This window comes from Zootoca vivipara, chromosome 12, assembly GCF_963506605.1.
Source record: "Zootoca vivipara chromosome 12, rZooViv1.1, whole genome shotgun sequence".
In the NCBI taxonomy this organism is placed as follows: domain Eukaryota; kingdom Metazoa; phylum Chordata; class Lepidosauria; order Squamata; family Lacertidae; genus Zootoca; species Zootoca vivipara.
Window position 1 is genome coordinate 28,418,173 of NC_083287.1, and position 18,516 is coordinate 28,436,688.

At 44.6% G+C, this 18,516-nt stretch overlaps 1 long non-coding RNA gene across 1 annotated transcript; it reads right to left on the reverse strand.

Moving 5' to 3' along the window:
• Positions 1-1,553: 1,553 nt before the first annotated feature.
• LOC118092253 (uncharacterized) lies at positions 1,554-12,355 on the reverse strand. The gene is made up of 3 exons (XR_004693489.2): positions 11,461-12,355; positions 5,516-5,667; positions 1,554-1,772 (listed from the first exon to the last, which is right to left on the reverse strand). It is a non-coding gene; the product is annotated as an uncharacterized LOC118092253 (long non-coding RNA).
• Between the last annotated feature and the right edge of the window lie 6,161 nt (positions 12,356-18,516).

Here is an 18,516-nt window from a genome sequence, read left to right on the forward strand (position 1 = left end):
CACCGGCTGCCTCGGCCAGTAAAATGAGATGAGTGCCACAACCACAGAGTTGTCCACGACTGGACCTAATGGTCAGGGGTCCCTTTATCTTTACCTTTATACCTCTGGGAGCAGGCCCTAGAACATTTTTCTAGAAAATGGAAAATTCAATAAAGAGGCAACTCATAACTGAGAACATGTCATGTAATCCCTGCTGAGCAAATTGGGAAACGGAGACTGAATGGAGAAATGGTACGTACCAAAGTTGCAGCTGTGATTTTCATGAATGAAGTACTTTTAGAAGCTACATTGATCATGGAAATAGTAGCAGAAGGGTATCCTTAAAGATCAAAAATAAAAAAATTCCTTCAGTAGCACCTTAAAGACCAACTAAGTTTTTATTTTGGTATGAGCTTTCGTGTGCATGCATTTTTATTTTGTTTCGACTCAGACCAACACGGCTTCCTACCTGTAACTTAAAGACCCAGTTCTTAACATTACATTTCACCCAACTATCCCTGAATCCAGATATGATCAAGAACCTTATGGTGAAATCTTGATGAAAAAGCCCTAACAGTACATTCACTGTTCTATTCCATTTTTACTTAGAAATATTATTTTCCTTTGTTTCCCTCCCCCATTCAAAGTAAAAGGAAACCAGCAATGCAACTCAATTAGAATATGCACATTGCAAATAAAATTGAATCCAAAATAATCTGTCACTGGATAATTTAAATGTAGATTTAAAGCTCTACATAAAAATGTAACCACAAACCTCAAAACCGGAGGAACCTGTTTCACCAAAACCACATTGAGAGTGATGCACCAGCCTAATCTTCATCTGCATTTAAAATGCAGATCCCATTGAATTGATGGGACATAACATTGAAATGGAGATGCTCATCAGCATGATCTGGGGCCACTGGTAGTTGCATTAGTAGCTCACAACTTGAAATGGGTCTTGGTATTTGACAAAGAGGCATTGCCAGAGCAAATTTGAAACTCCACAGCTGTACCTTGCATGTATTAGAACAGGCACGTCCAACAGGAAGATCATGATCTACCGGTAGATCACTGGCTCCACCCAAAGAAGCTCAACAACTGTGGCTCCCCCCAAAAAAGCTCAACTTCTTTGCCCTGCAGCCCAGAAACCCGGGGCTCCCCCCCCCCAAAAAAAGCTCAACAACTGTGACCTGAACCCAAAAAAGGGGGTAGATCACTGCCAGTTTTTAACTCTTAGAGTAGATTGCAGTTTCTCAGGAGTTGGCCACCATTGTATTAGAACTTTAACTGAGATTGCCCAGTCCTAAATGCATTTGCCTTGAGGCATAGTTCTGGGCTCCAACATGTGAAAAGACCAGGTGTGGAGAAACTGTGTCAGCTGGAGGGCCACATTCCCTCAAAGGCAACTTTTTAGAGGGGAGTGGGCATCAGGCATTCCTACATGTAGAACTCTCTGTCAGACAACCAAGAGGCATTATCACAATTTAAGGGCACAATCAAGGAAAGCACAGGAGGTGAAGGGTGGAATTATTATTATTATTATTATTATTATTATTATTATTATTATTATTATTATTATTCCATGTGAATTAGCATATGCAGATCTGCATCCTCTTTCCCCTTCTTTCTTTCACGAGTTTAATTTTGGCAATGCACAAGTAGTCATCCTATCCAGCAGATCTCTGCGCCTCTTCTTATTCCTTCTTTAAAAATACCAGCCACAGGTTCTGATTGCTGAAATTTCCATTTACACATTGGAGCCCCTCTGAATGCAAGACGATAGACTGGAGCTATAATTTGAAATAAGCGCAGTTAGAAATAGTAGGATTGGCTCCAATATAAAGTGAAAACAACTAACAAAAAAAAACTTGGTGGGAAAGTTTTGTATGGTTATTTGGCGTATACCTGCGTTATCTAGCAGGTTGTTTCTTATGACAGTACTTCTGAATAGGCATTTACCAGTAAGTTTCTTAAAACAGATCCCGCACATATGTATACTATATATTGTGATGGGTTTCCTATCAGATTTCTGGGAACAGGGTTCTCAGTGTGGGTTGGCTTGAGACAGGGTTGGGTTGACATCCTTGAGATGTCATCACCTTGACTAAAGAGTGATCATTCAGGCAATGTGCTACTATGGGAAGGAAGATGGCCCCAAAAGGCAAGTCAAAGGAGATAACCCATCCAGATTCCACCACCATCTAGCTGGGGACTAGCAGCAGGGTAGGGTAGGGGAAGGTGTCTGCATGTGAAAAGAATAATAAATACTGAATATTCCTTTGGGAACCTTTCTCAACCCCAAGGGTGCATTCTCTTCTGTGCAGCCTTACAAGATCCACATGTCAATGCTGGGTGGAGCCAGGAGCAAAAGTGAGCAGAAATACAGATTCAGTTGTTACCCTGGGACAATAGGCCTTCACACTCTCATGCAGCCCTCTTTCCAGGCAGATTAGAGGCATGATCAGAGTTCAAGAATGCTTTCTAGTCAGGCAAAAGAAAAATTATATGACCATTTCATTTTATTGGTTTGGTTCTTCAGTTATCCCACTTATTTTTTGAACTACTGCATAATGTATTCTGATTTGGGCTGTAAAAAGATCCTCCTTGAGCAACCTCCTCTGGAACAAGCCTATTGATTTCCAAGTGTAAATGGTTTGAAAATGCCAATCAAAAACCATGCACTGCCACATATGGCATCTTTCAAGAGGTGGAAGTTTGTAATATTGAATATAACTCCTCATTAGCATTTTCTTTCAGTTCACTTTTCCTCATGTATTTAATCCCTTTATCTCCTTTATTTGCAATATGCCAAATATATTCTCATCTTTCAAAAGTGCAATTATAATTTCCTGTCAGGGGGAGAGAGAAGTGGGGGGTGGGGGGAAAGATTAGCAGTTTTGCACACCAGCTGAAGCAGATGCCTTTGGAAAAACAGCAGCTGTAATTTGAGGATACAAACTGTTTTTTCACATGTTAATGGCGTTCATAATACAAGCCAAATATGCCTGTTACAAAAAAAAGGCTTGCAGCTAGACTGGTGACTGGGAGCGGCCGCCGAGATCACATAACACCGGTCCTAAAAGACCTACATTGGCTCCCAGTACGTTTCCGAGCACAATTCAAAGTGTTGGTGTTGACCTTTAAAGCCCTAAACGGCCTCGGTCCGGTATACCTGAAGGAGCGTCTCCACCCCCATCGTTCTGCCCGGACACTGAGGTCCAGCTCCGAGGGCCTTCTGGCGGTTCCCTCATTACGAGAAGCCAAGTTACAGGGAACCAGGCAGAGGGCCTTCTCGGTAGTGGCACCCACCCTGTGGAATGCCCTCCCACTAGAGGTCAAAGAGAACAATTACCAGACCTTTAGAAGGCATCTCAAGGCAGCCCTGTTTAGGGAAGCTTTTAATGTTTGATGGATTTCTGTATTTTAGAATTTCTGTGTTTTTTTTTGGAAGCCGCCCAGAGTGGCTGGGGGAACCCGGCCAGATGGGCGGGGTATAAATAATAAATTATTATTATTATTATTATTATTATTATTATTATTATTATTCTCTTTCTTGTTATCTGGGCCGCTTTGTGCAGTTCTGGCCCTTCAACTAGAGAGAAGCAAACAGGGCTGGACTTACCAAACAGGAAAACATCAGGATACTTTACTTTGTTTCATTTCAAAAGGGTTACCATGGAAAAGGTTCCACAAAAGGCAACCAAAATGATTGAGGGCCTGCCCTGTGAGGAAAGGTTGCAGCCTTTGGGACTTCATAGTTTATAGAAAAATAGCAAGTAAGATGCTACATAACAGAAGCTTATAAAAATACACATTGCATAGAGGAAGTGGACAGAGACAGGTCTTTCTTATTTCATAGCGCTAGAACTCACAGACATTCAGTGCACCTGAATATTGAAAATTCAGGAAAGATAAAAGCAAATATGACTTCACATAGTGCAGAATTGAACTATGGAACTCACTCCCACAGGAGGCAGTGATGGGTTCCCACGAGGCAAGACATAGTGATAACAGCAAGAACCTTTATTGAACTAACAGAGCTGGACAATATGGGCAAAGCAACTGCATATATACATTTCTGAAGGCCTGGGCCACTCCCACTCCCAACATGATTGGCTGTCTAAACTTCCAAGCTGCGAATCATAACTCAGAGTTTAAGGGCCAATGGCAGAGGCCCAAATCCTGAAATGTTCTGTGATTGGATATCATGTATCAAATCAGAACACAGGAGCTCAGAACCCTTAGTCCAGACTCGACCTCAGACAGACACAGACCACTGAATACATAACAGCCACCAACTTGGAGGCCTTAAAAGAGGATGCATGGAGGATGAGGCTATCAGCAGCTATGAGCCACCATGGCTATATTCTACCTCCACTGTCAGAGGCAATATGCCAGCTGCTGGGAATTGCAGGTGGGCAGAGCGCTGTTGTGTTTGGGTCCTGCTTGTAGGCTTCCCACTGGTTGGCTGCTGTGAGAACAGGACGCTGAACTACTGTAATCATGAATGTGCAATATGGAGGAGCTCTGTGAAACTTCCTTTGAAGTCCTGAATGGAGTCACAACTTTTTTTTCAACTCTAAAGTTGTTGAGCTTCCTTCTTCAAAAACAGCAAAAAAAAACCAAACCCCCCGCAATTTTTCGATTGACATGCCTAAGGACAAAGTGCCACCTTTCGGACACTCCCCCCAGACATTGGTGGTGGTTGTTGTTGGGGAGGGAACCACTGTCCTAGAAAACCACAGAATAATCCTTTCCCTTATAGCATTTTCTCAGTTATAATCGCCTGCCTTGCGGCAATTTGCCTTGCACTGCAAAATGCAATCTTTACATTTTGCTGCCACACGGGGCAAAACAAGAGCAATTCTACCAATTTGACCACCCTAAATCCTCTCCCACCACATTAACATTAAGGAGAGGGGGGGAGAGATGGTGCCAACATCACATCCTATTTGGCCCAGAGATGCTTTTTTCATTATTTGTTTTTTTAATTTCCTTCTATTCTTCCTTTTGGGATATGCCTTTCTTAAAATGGCTTGGGGGGGGGGGACAACTGAGCCACACTCAAATAGTCCCATGTAGATCAAGCTGGGCTATGCATTTCATGTGAATCCTTTCTATGCTGGAGCCACATTCAGTGCCACGTTGCCCCATGAGTGAATCAGACCATTGCTTCATCTAGCTTAGTATTGTCTACACTGACTGGCAGTGCCTCTTCTAGATAGGATCTCTCCCAGCTCTCCCTGGAGATGCCGGGAATTGAACCTGTGACCTACTGCATGCAAAGATAACAACAACAACCACAACAACTGTCCTGAAATTTCAGCATCTCATTCAGAGCTGTTGTCAAAAACTCCATGGTTCTGGTGAGCTTCTGAGAAAAAGCTGTTTGATGCTCCCGAGCCAATCAGGCGACAGCATCAGATGTGCGTTTGTGCTGCGGTTGACAGATGTGTGGTCGGCTTCTGTAGCCTATTGTCAGACATAGCCTTGGAGCATTGCTCTGGCACAAGAACTATTAGGATGGACAGACCTTGCAGGGATGATGTAGTGGTTTATGCGGCTTCCCAGAAGATGAGAGGTCCATTTGCTTTCATCTCAATGGATTAACAAAAGCCTATACAGGCAAAGTCATCACCATATTCATACATAGAGCACCTCCTGTATTCTGTATAGACTTGTGCCCTGAGGAACCAAGCAAAGGCCAATAAATTACTTTGCCAGGACCAACAAGCATCTGTCAGTCAGCAAAAGCTATCAAAGTACTATCATCTCTTTTGTCATTTAGAAAAAACGGCTGCTTTTCCTTCCAGGGATACTGCACATAAAGACAAATTGCTAATTGGCTTCATTAATGCTATGATGAGCAAATTGGAAAAGACTTGAAGAAATGGCCCCTTCCACTTTATGGTTTTTATCTTATTTCTTTACAGGATGGAAGGCACAGTGGGTCAGTTTCCTATTCAAGTTTGAGTAGCAAGGTAAAAAAAAATGAATAAAATTGGGCTTATTTCTTTGACGCCTTCATAACAGAATAGAGACAGATAAGGGCGAATGGAGTGCATTTCTATTATTTTCTAAGTTAATGAATGGGAAAGGGAAATCATTCCAAAGAAGTTCTTATATTTTTTGGGGGGGGGCATGTTACCTATTAAAAGAACAGTTTTCAGAGGGCTGGAATCCCAAGCGCATTTTTAACCTCTTTGCAATTTGTCAAATCTTGAGCAGTTACCAAGTGAACTAGGATTTGCGATGGGGAAGTGTCTTTTCTAGCTGCCAAAATGATTTTTTTTTCCATCAAAAGATTGGAAGAATGGCCATTATATTCCAGGTGCATCCGTCTTAACAACCAGCAACCCAACTTTTTGAAAAGCTGGTGGCAGATAGTTAGATGCACTCAGAGACCCTCTGCAATCCAGCCAATCTAAAGATTATGGGAGAAATAATCCCAATCACTGCACAATGTGGAGAACTGGCATGGGAAATGTAATTATACGTAATCGTTGGCTATACTGAAAATTGTTATCTTTTAAAAAAAACCTAATATCCATCTGACACAAGCCATGTCACCAAGGGAAATGCGCAATTTCAGTGGAAACGTTATAAAAATAGCTAGCAGAGGCAGAGAAGAGACACTATAGAAGCGGCATCCCATTTTACCCTCACAAGAACTTTATGAGCTACATGAGATGCCCAATAGAAGGTTGTTCCCTAAGGCTAATTGCAGTGTGTGTGTGTGTGTGTGTGTGTGTGTGTGTGTGTAAGAGGGGTTATCTCCATCAGGATCCCAGTCAGGGAGAGGAGGGTTAAACCTCCCCCATGCACTGCGGTCCCAATTACATTACCCCATGCCTATTATTAAATGTTAAACCCTAAAGTGGTTTCTAATGGTACATCTAGACCAAGCATCCCCAAACTGCGGCCCTCCAGATGTTTTGGCCTACAACTCCCATGATCCCTAGCTAACAGGACCAGTGGTCAGGCATGATGGGAATTGTAGTCCAAAACATCTGGAGGGCCGAAGTTTGGGGGTGCCTGATCTAGACTGTATATCTATTCATCTATCGCTCTCATCTATACGCACACATACCTGGGAGGCAGTCCCATTGAACTCAGTGGGACTTAGTTCTGAGTATTCAAGTAAAGGATTGAACTTTTAGTGTCGTGTCTCATCTGACCTGCAGTTCTATCGAGGTGGGAATCCAAACTTTAGAAAAGTGTGAACTCCAGGCAGTGGTTTAGCAACTAAGGGCGCAATTGGGAGGGGGGGCAGGTAAGCCCCACCCCACATAATCAATCACATGATGCGGCGCAATGCCCATCAACCGCCTCAAATATTTTATTGGGGGATGAAGACGCCTTGGCCTCTGGGAGTTGGCTCCTATGTATCTGAAGGACTATCTTGCACTAAGAGGGTGGGGAGAGAGAAAGCAGTAGTCATTCTTTTCTATTAAAAAAAATACATAAACACCTAGCAAGCCATTCAGGATGAATGTGAGACGCGTGCTCATTGCCCTGTAACTGTCCCCACAAACAGATCAGAATGAATCCACAGTAAAGACTGGATGCAATCTAACCTCCACAAAAGCTTTGTGCAAGCAAATCGGACAAATACTAAATAAACAAAAAATAAACAAAATATTTTATTTTGTTTCGACTACTTCAGACCAACACGGCTACCTACCTGTAACTCAATAAACAGGTAATCTGAAAGGGCCTTAACCACATCAAATGATAAATAAGCAAGGCTGTTTGATGGAGGGTTCTTTAATGAAGAGGGCTAGATTCAAGAGCTTCTATTTTGTGTGAGTCAGCTTTGTGAAGAATTGCGCCTGGTTTGGTCCAAAGGTGACAGACATTTTAAGGTCTCTGGGAGACTTTTCACCACTGTGGGGACTTTTCCTCGGCAGAGCTCTTCCATTTCATGCAAAATCTGTCACTTGAAATGTTTGGTCAGTATGCTGCCTCTCACAGAGGCCTCCCATCTGCCCTTTCCCCTCCCTTTCCCGAGTCATTTATATGCAGGCAAGCAGAATTATTTAGCTGTTATGTATTATAAGATGATTGAGAGGCTTGGAGACCTGCATTTCAGCAGGTCAGACACCGCCTCCTGAGGGGCCCCCAAGCGGATTCACATGCAAATAGCGAAAGGTTTGAGTGCAAGTCACAAAGAGGCAGGAGTGGAATTGCTGTTGACGCGGCAGAGTCCCACATGTCTGCCTATCCAGGAGAATAAAGGAAGCGGGAACATTTACACAGGCGAGGCAGGCCTAAGCATTATTCATACCCATCACCTGTCTCCGCCGCAAGCCGGGCAAATCACAATCATTGATTGCTCAGGCACTCCTGCTGGAGGGAAACGCAACAAGCAGAGCAATAAATTTCAATTCCGCTTTGCATTTGTGAGTTTAAAGGACAGCGCTGGCTATTCCAATCACTGACTGTTAAGCAAAAATTCTCCTGCCATTGCCTGTCAGTCTGGTCAGTTCCAGCTCTGTCTTCCTGGACTTAAAGCAATCCTGGGGAGCCTTGGGGGCAGAAGTCCAGGGCGCCACTCAACACACTTACACCCCACTTTTCGGGGTAAAGACGTCCCCTTTTCCCCAGGCTTTCAAAGGACTGACATGATTTTGTTCTGCTGTTAGCCTGCCGGCAAATCTTCCTGTGGCTGCTATGGGAAGGGGTTGTGTGTGTGTGTGTGTGTGTGTGTGTGTGTGTGTGTGTTTTGCATGTGTCTGTCTGACAAATGGCCATCCAACCCCTGCTTAAAAACCTCCAAGAAAGAACAGTCCACCACCTTCTGAGACACTCCATTCCACTGTCAAACAGCTCTTGCTGTCAGAAAGTTCTTCCTAATGGTGATAATGGTATACAGTGTATTTTGGTTTATGTCAGGCACCCCAAAACTGCGGCCCTCCAGATGTTTTGCCCTACATCTCCCATGATCCCTAGCTAACAGGACCAGTGGTCAGGGAAGATGGGAATTGTAGTCCAAAGCATCTGGAGGGCCGAAGTTTGGGGATGCCTGGTTTATGTATTTAAATGCAAGTTGCTTGGAGACCTTGGTAACAAGTGATCAGAGGCGTAGCATGGGAGCAGGGGGAGCACACATTTTTGAGGGGCACAATCAGGCGCCCCCACAAGAGGCACAGAGCTCTGGCAGCAGGCGAGGAGCCTGTTGGAGGCGGGCTCCATTCACCCTCTGTGCAGGCCCTGCGTACGCCTCCCTGGTGTGCCCCACCCCAGCTGCCCAGTCCATCAGGGGCCGCAACCCACACTACACCACTGCAAGTGACTATACTACTGAATCTAACAACAAAATGAGCACCAGGGTCCCAAACACATCTGAGCTGCCTTACCAGTGGGAAGGCTCGTGGCTCATTTATGGCTATTAGCCATGATGGCTGTGCTCTGTCTCCATGGCCAGAGGCAGCAATGCTTCTGAATACCAGTTGCTGGAAACCACAGGAGGGGAGAGGGCTCTTATATTCAGGTCTTGCTTGGGCATCTGTGTGGCTAGGACAGGCGTAGGCAACCTTGGCTCTCCAGATGTTTTGGAACTACAACTCCCATGATCCCTGACCACTGGCCCTGTTAGCTAGGGATCATGAGAGTTGTAGTTCCAAAACATCTGGAGAGCCAAGGTTGCCTATGCCTGGGCTAGGAAATTGCCTTATCAGTCATTCCCTCTCGCTTAATGACAAGGATTTCAGGCAAAGGACATTGCCAGCTCAACCTGAAGATGCCTGGAATTGAAATTGGATCCTTTTGCATTTGACTCAGGTGTTCTACTGCATTAACTGCAGCCCTTCCATGGGGTAGGGAACCTGTTGTCCTTCAGAGGTTGCTGGATCACAACACTCATCATCCCTTACTGCTGGCCAGGCTACAGACCAAAAGTTTCCCCATCCCCTGCTCTTGAAGTACAGAGGAGTTTTGTAGGCACTTGCATGAGAGAATGGAAAAGGAAGTTGGGGGCTTCTCTCCTCTCTGAAGCTAGCCTACCTAGCCTTTATCTTCTGTGTTGATGCTTCCCTTCCACCTACTAGAAGCCTGGGTTTGTGCATACATGCACATGGGGAATAATTTCCACAATGATGACAGCCATAGGAAGAAGCTGCCTTATACTGAGTCAAACCATCGGTCCCTCTTTCAGCAACTGTCTACACTGAGTGGAAGCATCTCTTCAGGATCTCAGACAGGATTCTCATCCAGCCCTACCTGGAGATGCTACCGTAGGGATTGAACCTGAGACCTCCTGTATGAAAAGCAGGTGCTCAAAACCACTGAGCTCCGGCCCCAGCAGTCAAAGTTGCTGCTTGCAGACTACCAATTGGCCACATCAGATTTGGAGGTGATGGACAGAGGATGTGAGTTCGCTTTCCAGGAAGCTGGTGTTTACTGAGTCTGTTCATCGGCCAGTTAATTTGAATTTGACCAGTTAATTAATTTATGTCATTTGTGTGTGTGTGTGTGTGTGTGTGTCTATAAAGGGTGGAGGGGAGGAAATCTTTGGAATGATACTTTGGTCCAGTTCCAAACTAAGCTGGTGTAATGACAACTGCTTTTTCTTCGGGGAAATGGGATGCTTTATCAAAGGAGAACACATTCGAAAGGCACGCCCAGAGCAGTTACTGGAAGACCCCAGGGAGCAGGGAGTTGGAATTGAGAATGAACGATAATCTACAGAAATACAACATTTGGAGTTCATTTCTTTGACAACACTCAGACCATAAGTTCTCCTTTATATATATATATATTTTAAAAGCCAAAAAAGAAGGTGTGGTCTTTTCCCTTTTACATTACACTACCTGAAATCCTTGCATATCTTTTTGGGTTTTGTCCTTGATGTCAACTCAGAATGGATTGAATTGATTTCTTTTCTTTTTCTTTTTTATTACAGTTTGGATTTTTTATATATAAAAAAATGTACAGGAAGACCATTGCGAAATTGGCTTGTAAAACTGAAAGGGGTGGTGGAATGACCTGAAAGATGTTTAGCTTCTAGTCTTTCTTCAATATCTTTCGTCATAATTCCCTGAGATCATGAGAGCTGGGGACGGCATAGCACAGGTCACCCTTTCAATTCCACAGGAACCTTATTATGGAGTGTGAACAAAAAGTTGTAGGAAGCTGCCTTAGACCCGGTGGTCCATTTGGCTCAGAACTGCCAACTCTACACTGGCTGGTGGCAGCTCTCAAGGGTTTAGGATCGGACACTTTTCGAGCCCTTCCTGGAGATGCCAGGGATTGAACATGGAGCTTTTCCCTTGGAAACATATGCTTTACCACACGTACAATGAGGAAAGGCTCGTTACATAAATCCACCCTCAGCTTTACGCTAATATGACTACTGTACTTCCAATTTGAGAGGAGCTGATTATAAATTCTCTTCAGATAAGACTTTTAGAATCCCTGTAGTTGAATTCACCAAAGGATACACACCACTCGTCTTGAGTAGAATTCAATAGGAATTACCTGGGTCAGCCTTGGCAGGTAAGATGTTCATAGCAAATCACATTGTTGCCTCTGCCATTCCTTCTCTTCATGGCAATGGTAGTGGCAACCACTTCCTCAACACCACTAACCTGGGCTCACTTTCTGTTATAATAATAATATTTATTATTTATACCCCGCCCATCTGGCTGGGTTTCCCCAGCCACTCTGGGCGGCTTCCAACAGAAATATTAAAATACACTCATTCCTTTACGGCTGCCCTGCCTCCTCTATCCTGCCTGGTGGGTTTTTGCTTTTGATTTGGGGTTGGCAGTACCAGTGACACCCTGCAGTTCCTCCTTCCCTGCCTCCCTGTAGGGAAACAGGAGATGGAGAGCCTCCTTGGCTGGACAGGAGGCAGCAGGGCTGGCCAGACAGTGGGGCTGCTGGCTCCGACCCTCAGCGCACAAACACCCTAAAGCACAGGGCCTAAGGTGGGTGACCCTATTTGTCTCCCCCTGGGATGGCCCCAGGAACTCCAATAAGAACAGCCGAACCTCATCACTCATTTCTTTAACTACATTGGACCATGCTTCATAGTACCGTGGTACATTGGTTCTCAAACTTAATCTGTCCCGGAAGTCCGTTCCAAAACCAAGGTGCGCTTTCCTATAGAAAGTAATGCAAAATGGATTAATCCGTTCCAGACTTTTAAAAACAACCCCTAAAACAGCAATTTAACATGAGTTTTACTATCTAATGAGACCATTGATCCATAAAATGAAAGCAATACACAATGTACTGCAGTCACACAATCAATCAGTAGCTGAACTGGGTTCCACACAGTCACAAAAAGAAAGAAGAAAGAGCCGCAAAAACAGAAATGCAAAATAAATTGCAAAACAGACGGACCTTAGCGTAGCACTCAAAACGGAACTGTGGCACTCAAATCGGAAGCGTAACACTCAAAACGGAGCACGTTCAGCTTCCAAAAAAAGTTTGCAAACCGGAACACTTACTTCCGGGTTTGCAGTGTTTGGGTTCCAAGTTGTTTGAGTTCCAAGGCATTTGAGAACCAAGGTACCACTGTACATTAATTCCCATGCTTCTTTGCCATTCCAAAGGAAAAGCAGCAAGGCAACAGCCGGGGCAAAGGTTGTTCCAAAATGTCTATTCAAAGTTCAAAACAACAACAACAATCTTTATTACGGTCCATAGACCCATCAATTCGTTACCAAGCAATACACAGCTGGGACACCCCGCCCTCAAACCACTCAGACATCTTACTCAAATTCGGAATAGGAAACATTAGTTCTTGTGACCACCGATAAAAACTTTGCCACTGCTAGTGTTCTGGCATTTGACCGGTCTTCCAATAGGAACCTGATATAGAAATCCTCTGATTTTCCTGGGAGCAAGGCTAGCAGGGGTGAAATCACTTCAGCCCTAGCTTGCTCAAACTTCCCACAGTGCAGCACAATGTGTTTTATAGAATCTACATCATGGGTGCACGAGCACAGTCTTTCCTGGTAGGGTACTCCTCTCATCCTGCCCTCCAGCACTGCAGAGGGGAAAACATTCAGTCTTGCTTTTGTGAACAGCCTTCGGTAGTTTGGCACTGTCAAGTTAGTTCAAAACATGTATCATGAAGATTTCTCATATGAGCACAAGTTAACCCACTTAATGCAATGCGAACTTCCTTTGAACAGTAACAAAAACAAGCAAGGAACGGATTTGAGATGGTCATAGATTGCGCTGGTCATTCATGGTACATTTTCTTCCTCCTTTCAACCGCTTCTATCCCACCTGCTTCATTCAAACAGTATTGGAAGTGTTAACTAGTAATGCAATGCATCCAGGTACAAGTGAACCCAAAAGAAAAAAGAAAAGAAAGGGGGAAAGATGCTGGCCAGACATGTCCTAAGGAGATTAGTTTCACTACAATGGATATTAACCAAGTGATATAAATTGCATTGGGTCTTGCACACAGGTTAAGCTGGTTTGGCTGTCGAGGGCAGTTAAGATCAACCAGATGCAGGAGATTAGGTTTGCCTAGTAAACCCTCCAGCCTCTGAGACGGCAGAGCCCTTGCCTTTGACCCCTGCAGCACTATTTAAACAGCAGAGACATCCCAATCTGTTCTCTCTGACAATAGGCTTCCAGCCAGGCTCCTCATGCGCCTAACTCCCCTTTGTCCTGGATAACGTAATGCAGAAAGGAAGCCAAGGTTGCCGCCTGACTCGGGTTTTCTTTTTGTTTTCTGCTAGAAACCTCTCTTGGGGAACAAGACTTAGGTCGCCTCCAGACTCTCAGTGTTAGGGAGGGAGAGGTGTGAGAAATATGGTTCCATTTGCATTTAAAGGCGAACCTTCCTAATTAGCATTTTACAAATCAATGCGCCAGCTGGAATGCAGCCGTCCTTCGAAATTTGCATTTCTCCAAATTTTGCAATGTGGTTCTCCGGCCATGTAATGTGTACAGTTATTCAGTTTTTCTTTTCATACAAAGGCCTGGGTGTGCCGAAAACATGTTTTACTGTCAGGCAAATAAACAGGAGTAACTTTTTCATTTATTTATTTTATCTAAAAATGTGTAAAGAAGTCTTTACTCCTTCAGCAATTCCCTTTTGCCCTTTCGAAAGCGCCCTGTGCCAATTACAGTCTTGGGATAATGAATCCATGGGGGGGGTGCACCCCTACACCTCTATAGGCATCTACTGTGCCCACTTTTAAACGTCTGCTAAAACTTTTCTATTCCACCAGCCCTTTGGAGGCAATTAAGAACACATCTTTCCACCATGGTTAATTGATGTCTGTTTATAACTTTCTTTTACTGTATATGGTTTTTATTGTATGCTTTCTGTGTTCTCACTGTAAATCACTTTGATATATTTCTTCTTGTGATAAAGTGGTATATAAACATTTTTTTTATAAATAAATAACTAGTTTGGCAAATGGCTACTTAGGGATTGTTCTGTTTCCTGGCGCAGAAGAATTGCATTTTGAATTGGATGTTTCACTGTGGCCACAACCACAATGTATATTTAAAGCACTCTTACCCCAGAGTCATGGCTTTCCCCTCAAAGAATCCTAAGAACTGCAGTTTGTTAAGGGTGCTCAGAGTTGTTAGGAGGTCCTTAACAAACAACAGTTCCCAGGATCCTTTAGGAGAAAACGTGAGCCTTAAAGTGGTGCAACAGTGTTTTAGATGTACAGTGCAGGTGTGATTTAGGGATTCACTTTTTGTGAATCGGATTGTGTCCCTCGTTTTACATAAGTCAGGCATGTCCAACAGGTAGATCATGCTCTTCCAGTAGATCACTGGACGTCTGTGGTAGATCACTGGTAGATCACTGGCTCCCCCCCCCAAAGAAGCTCAACAACTTTGTCTCCCCTAAAAAAAGCTCAACATTTTTGCCCTGTGCCGCCCAAAAATGTGGCTTTCCTCCTCTCTAAATGAAGCTCAACAACTTTGACCTGAACCCCTAAAAACGGGGCTTTCCTCCTCCTCCCTAAAAGCTCAACAACCTTGACCTGAACCCCCAAAAAGGGGGTAGATCACTACCAGTTTTTAATTCTGTAAGTAGATCGCAGCCTCTTGGGACTTAGCCACCCCTGATATTTTTTTTAAAAAATGCTTCAAGGAAGTGAAGATTCTTCTTTGCAGCTGTAGGTGCTGGTGGAGACAAGTCTGCAATCGGAGTGGCTGGTGTTTTGACCCACAGAGTTTGCCGGCCGTGGTATTACCATAATTACAGATTGCTGTCCTACAGCTCTAAGCGGCTTCTGCTGCTTCTGACACAGATGCATGTTGACTTGCAGCTCCCACTGTAGTTAAGTTTCAGTTTCCAGGCAAGGATCAGTCTTCCACGCCATATTTCAAATCTTGCCATAGCGCTGGAAACAGCCAGACGCATACAGTAAGCGATTAGGCGGCAGCGACTGAGGCCACGCGCAGACTTAGCCCTCCCCGCAAAATCCAATTCCTCCAGCTCCAGCTCAGAGAAAGTGCCCTGGTTTCATTGCTTTGCTGCTCCGAGCTTCGTGCTAGGATTTAATATCTGCCTTGTGGCAAATCAGCTACTCAAATAGCTCTAGAGTTATCTAAAGGGAGCTAATCAGATGTGGTTCCCAGGCAAATGTGTCTTGTCGGGCAGTGCTCATGCTTCAGTTCCTCGCTGTGGCTTGGTGTGCAGAAGATTGAGCACGTAGCAGGGTTTATGGCTTCCTTGTACTTATTTGCACACCTGCAACGAAATGTTATTATGGGCAATCTGAACGAAAGAGGACAAAAAGCCTTTGCATGCACTCAGTCTTGACCTTTGGCACAGTGTTCGTCTTGCCAGCCAAAAACTCCACCTTTACCCTGTCAAGAACGGTTTGCCTTCAGAGGAGGGGCTGAACTTCTCTCCTTGATACCAAGAGGAATTCTGACTTCTCACTGATGGCAGAAAATGAATATATAGGTACACAGGAAGCTGTCTTATCAGACCATTGATCCATCTAGCTCAGGATGGCCTAACACCAGGTGTGGGAAATTGTTCATCCTGAGGGCCGCATTCCCCTCTGAGCAACTCTGTGAGGGCCATTTGCGATATCAGGATGTGTACATGCCATACATTTAAAGCCCATGGGTGGGGGGAATCTTGGGAACAGTAGTTTATCAAGGGTGCTGGGAATTGTAGCACCGTGAGTATAGTTCTGAAGATTCTTTGGGGAAAGACGTGTGGTGTGTACACAAACTCCAACCCTCACCTGGGAGCACCCTCTCTGACTCAGACTGCATTTTACACATAGGCACACACGCAGAAGCCTCAGATAAGGCCTCCCTCACCTTTAGCTGTGGTGAGGAGGAGGGATGAGTCACCTTCGAAAGCTGGCTGCTTTCACAGAACAGGGGTGTCCATCATTAACCAGGCGCATAGCAAGGGAGGGGCAAAGGGGACGGGCCGCTCCTAGCTCCACTCTGCCAGGGGCAGTGCGCTGGGGCAGCACTCCTGGCCCCTGGCCCGCCCCTCACCTCCTCTGCCCAAGCAGGAAGAAGCAGAGCGCCAGCCGAGCAGAGCAACAGCGCCAACCCAGACGGACTGTGCATGTGCGGACATGCACAGTCCGCCCTGGCTCGTCCTGGCACACGTGTCGTGCGCCGTGACATCACGACGCATGCGTCAGGATGCATGCACGCTGCAGAGCGATGCCCCACTCCCAGGGGGTGCCACCCCGGGCAGCCAAGCAATACTGTTTGCCACTGTCATTAACTTCTTTCAATGCTGATCCAGCTCTCTCCCTTACAGTAAGAAAACACAGCAAGGAATGACTAAAGAGATGTTCAAATCTCAACTCTCCCATGTAAAGTACCCCTGGACAGTTAAGTCCAGTCAAAGGCGACTATGGATTTATGGCATTCATCTCGCTTTCAGACCGAAAGAGCCGGCGTTTGTCCACAGACAGCTTTTGGGGTCGTGTGGACAGCATGACTAAACCGCTTCTGGCGCAGCAGGACACCATGAGGGAAACCAGAGCGCACAGAAATGCTGTTTACCTTCCCACCGCAGCAGTACCTATTTATCTACTTGCACTGGCGTGCTTTCAAACTGCTAGGTTAGCAGGAGCTGGGACAGAGCAACGGGAGCTCGCCCCGTCACGGGGATTCGAACCACCGACCTTCCGATCAGCAAGCCCAAGAGGCTCAGTGGTTTAGACCACAGCACCACCCGTGTCCCATTTTACCTTTTATCTCTCCCGTGTACTCGCTGGATGGCCTTAGCCAAGCTGTTCTCTCCCTCAGCCTCTCTCCTCTCTGTCTGTGATGGAGGTGGGTATTAATACTGATTTCATTTTTAGGGCGCTTGTAAGGATGACAATTTGTGTGAAGCAGTTTAAACACTTGAAAGTGCTCTACAGATGATAATGATTTCAGCAGCTCCAGTGTGGAAAATGGCAGAATGCACACTACCTGGTACCCTTAAAGGATACATGCATCTGTTCACAACTCTTGAGATTTAACTTCTGAAGCTTTAAACCCTGAAGACATGAGAAAGTCACACGTACATATGTTTAGCAATGCATCCCTAGCAAGCAAAATAAAAATAAAAATAGGGGGAAAGTAGGGACAGTGATTTACCAGGAGAAATAGGAATTGTTCTGGCAAACAGGGAAGCATATTGGAGTGTATGAGTTTGTAGTTGATGAGTGATGATAATGGGAATTATTTCTAGAGCACCCTTCATCTAACAATCAGAAAAAAACCCTACCTATTATAAGAAAATAAACACCATATAATTGTAACCCAGTCATTTTTTTCTTAGTCTTACCTACCTCACAAGGTTGTTGTGAGGATAAAATGGTGAGGGGTAGAACCATGTCCACCAACTTGAGATCCTTGGAATTATTATTATTATTATTATTATTATTATTAATATAATAATATACTTGTAGAGTTGGAAGGGACCTTGGGGGTCATTTAGGCCAACCCCCTCAAATGCAGGAATTCTACCAAAAGCCATCCATGGAGAGAGCTTGAACCCAACCTTCTGGTTAACAGCCAGACACATTGACCCATTGTGGCACTGGGATAATAATATCATCTGCCCTACCAGTTCCAGTAGGTATGAGTCACCATTCCCAAGGTCATGTCCAACCCTGAAATTCTCTGATTCAAGACTTGGCTTTGCATATTTTTGGACCTGAAGCTGCCTCCCTAAATGACACTTAGAGAGTAAACCTCACTGAATACAGCAGGATGTACTTCTGAGTTAAAACATATAGCAGTGTGTTTGAAGAACATTTGCCGTGATTACCTTTTTATACTTGATAATAACCAAAAATATAGAGGCCCAATTAGACATTATGCATTCAGATTCCTGTGGGTTAAAATACCAGCTGCATGCCTGAAAATTCATTTTAGTTACACCTCCCACCGCTCCATTTAATGACACCAAGTTTTGAATTATTTAGTCCATTGATAACCAAAACTGGCAATGCACCCAGAATGTTGGAATGCAGTTGATGCTGATTTTTACTCCAAGAAGGCAACATTTCCAATACAAATTATTATGTCACCTAGTGGTTGTCATGCAGGAAAGGCAACCTATTTAAG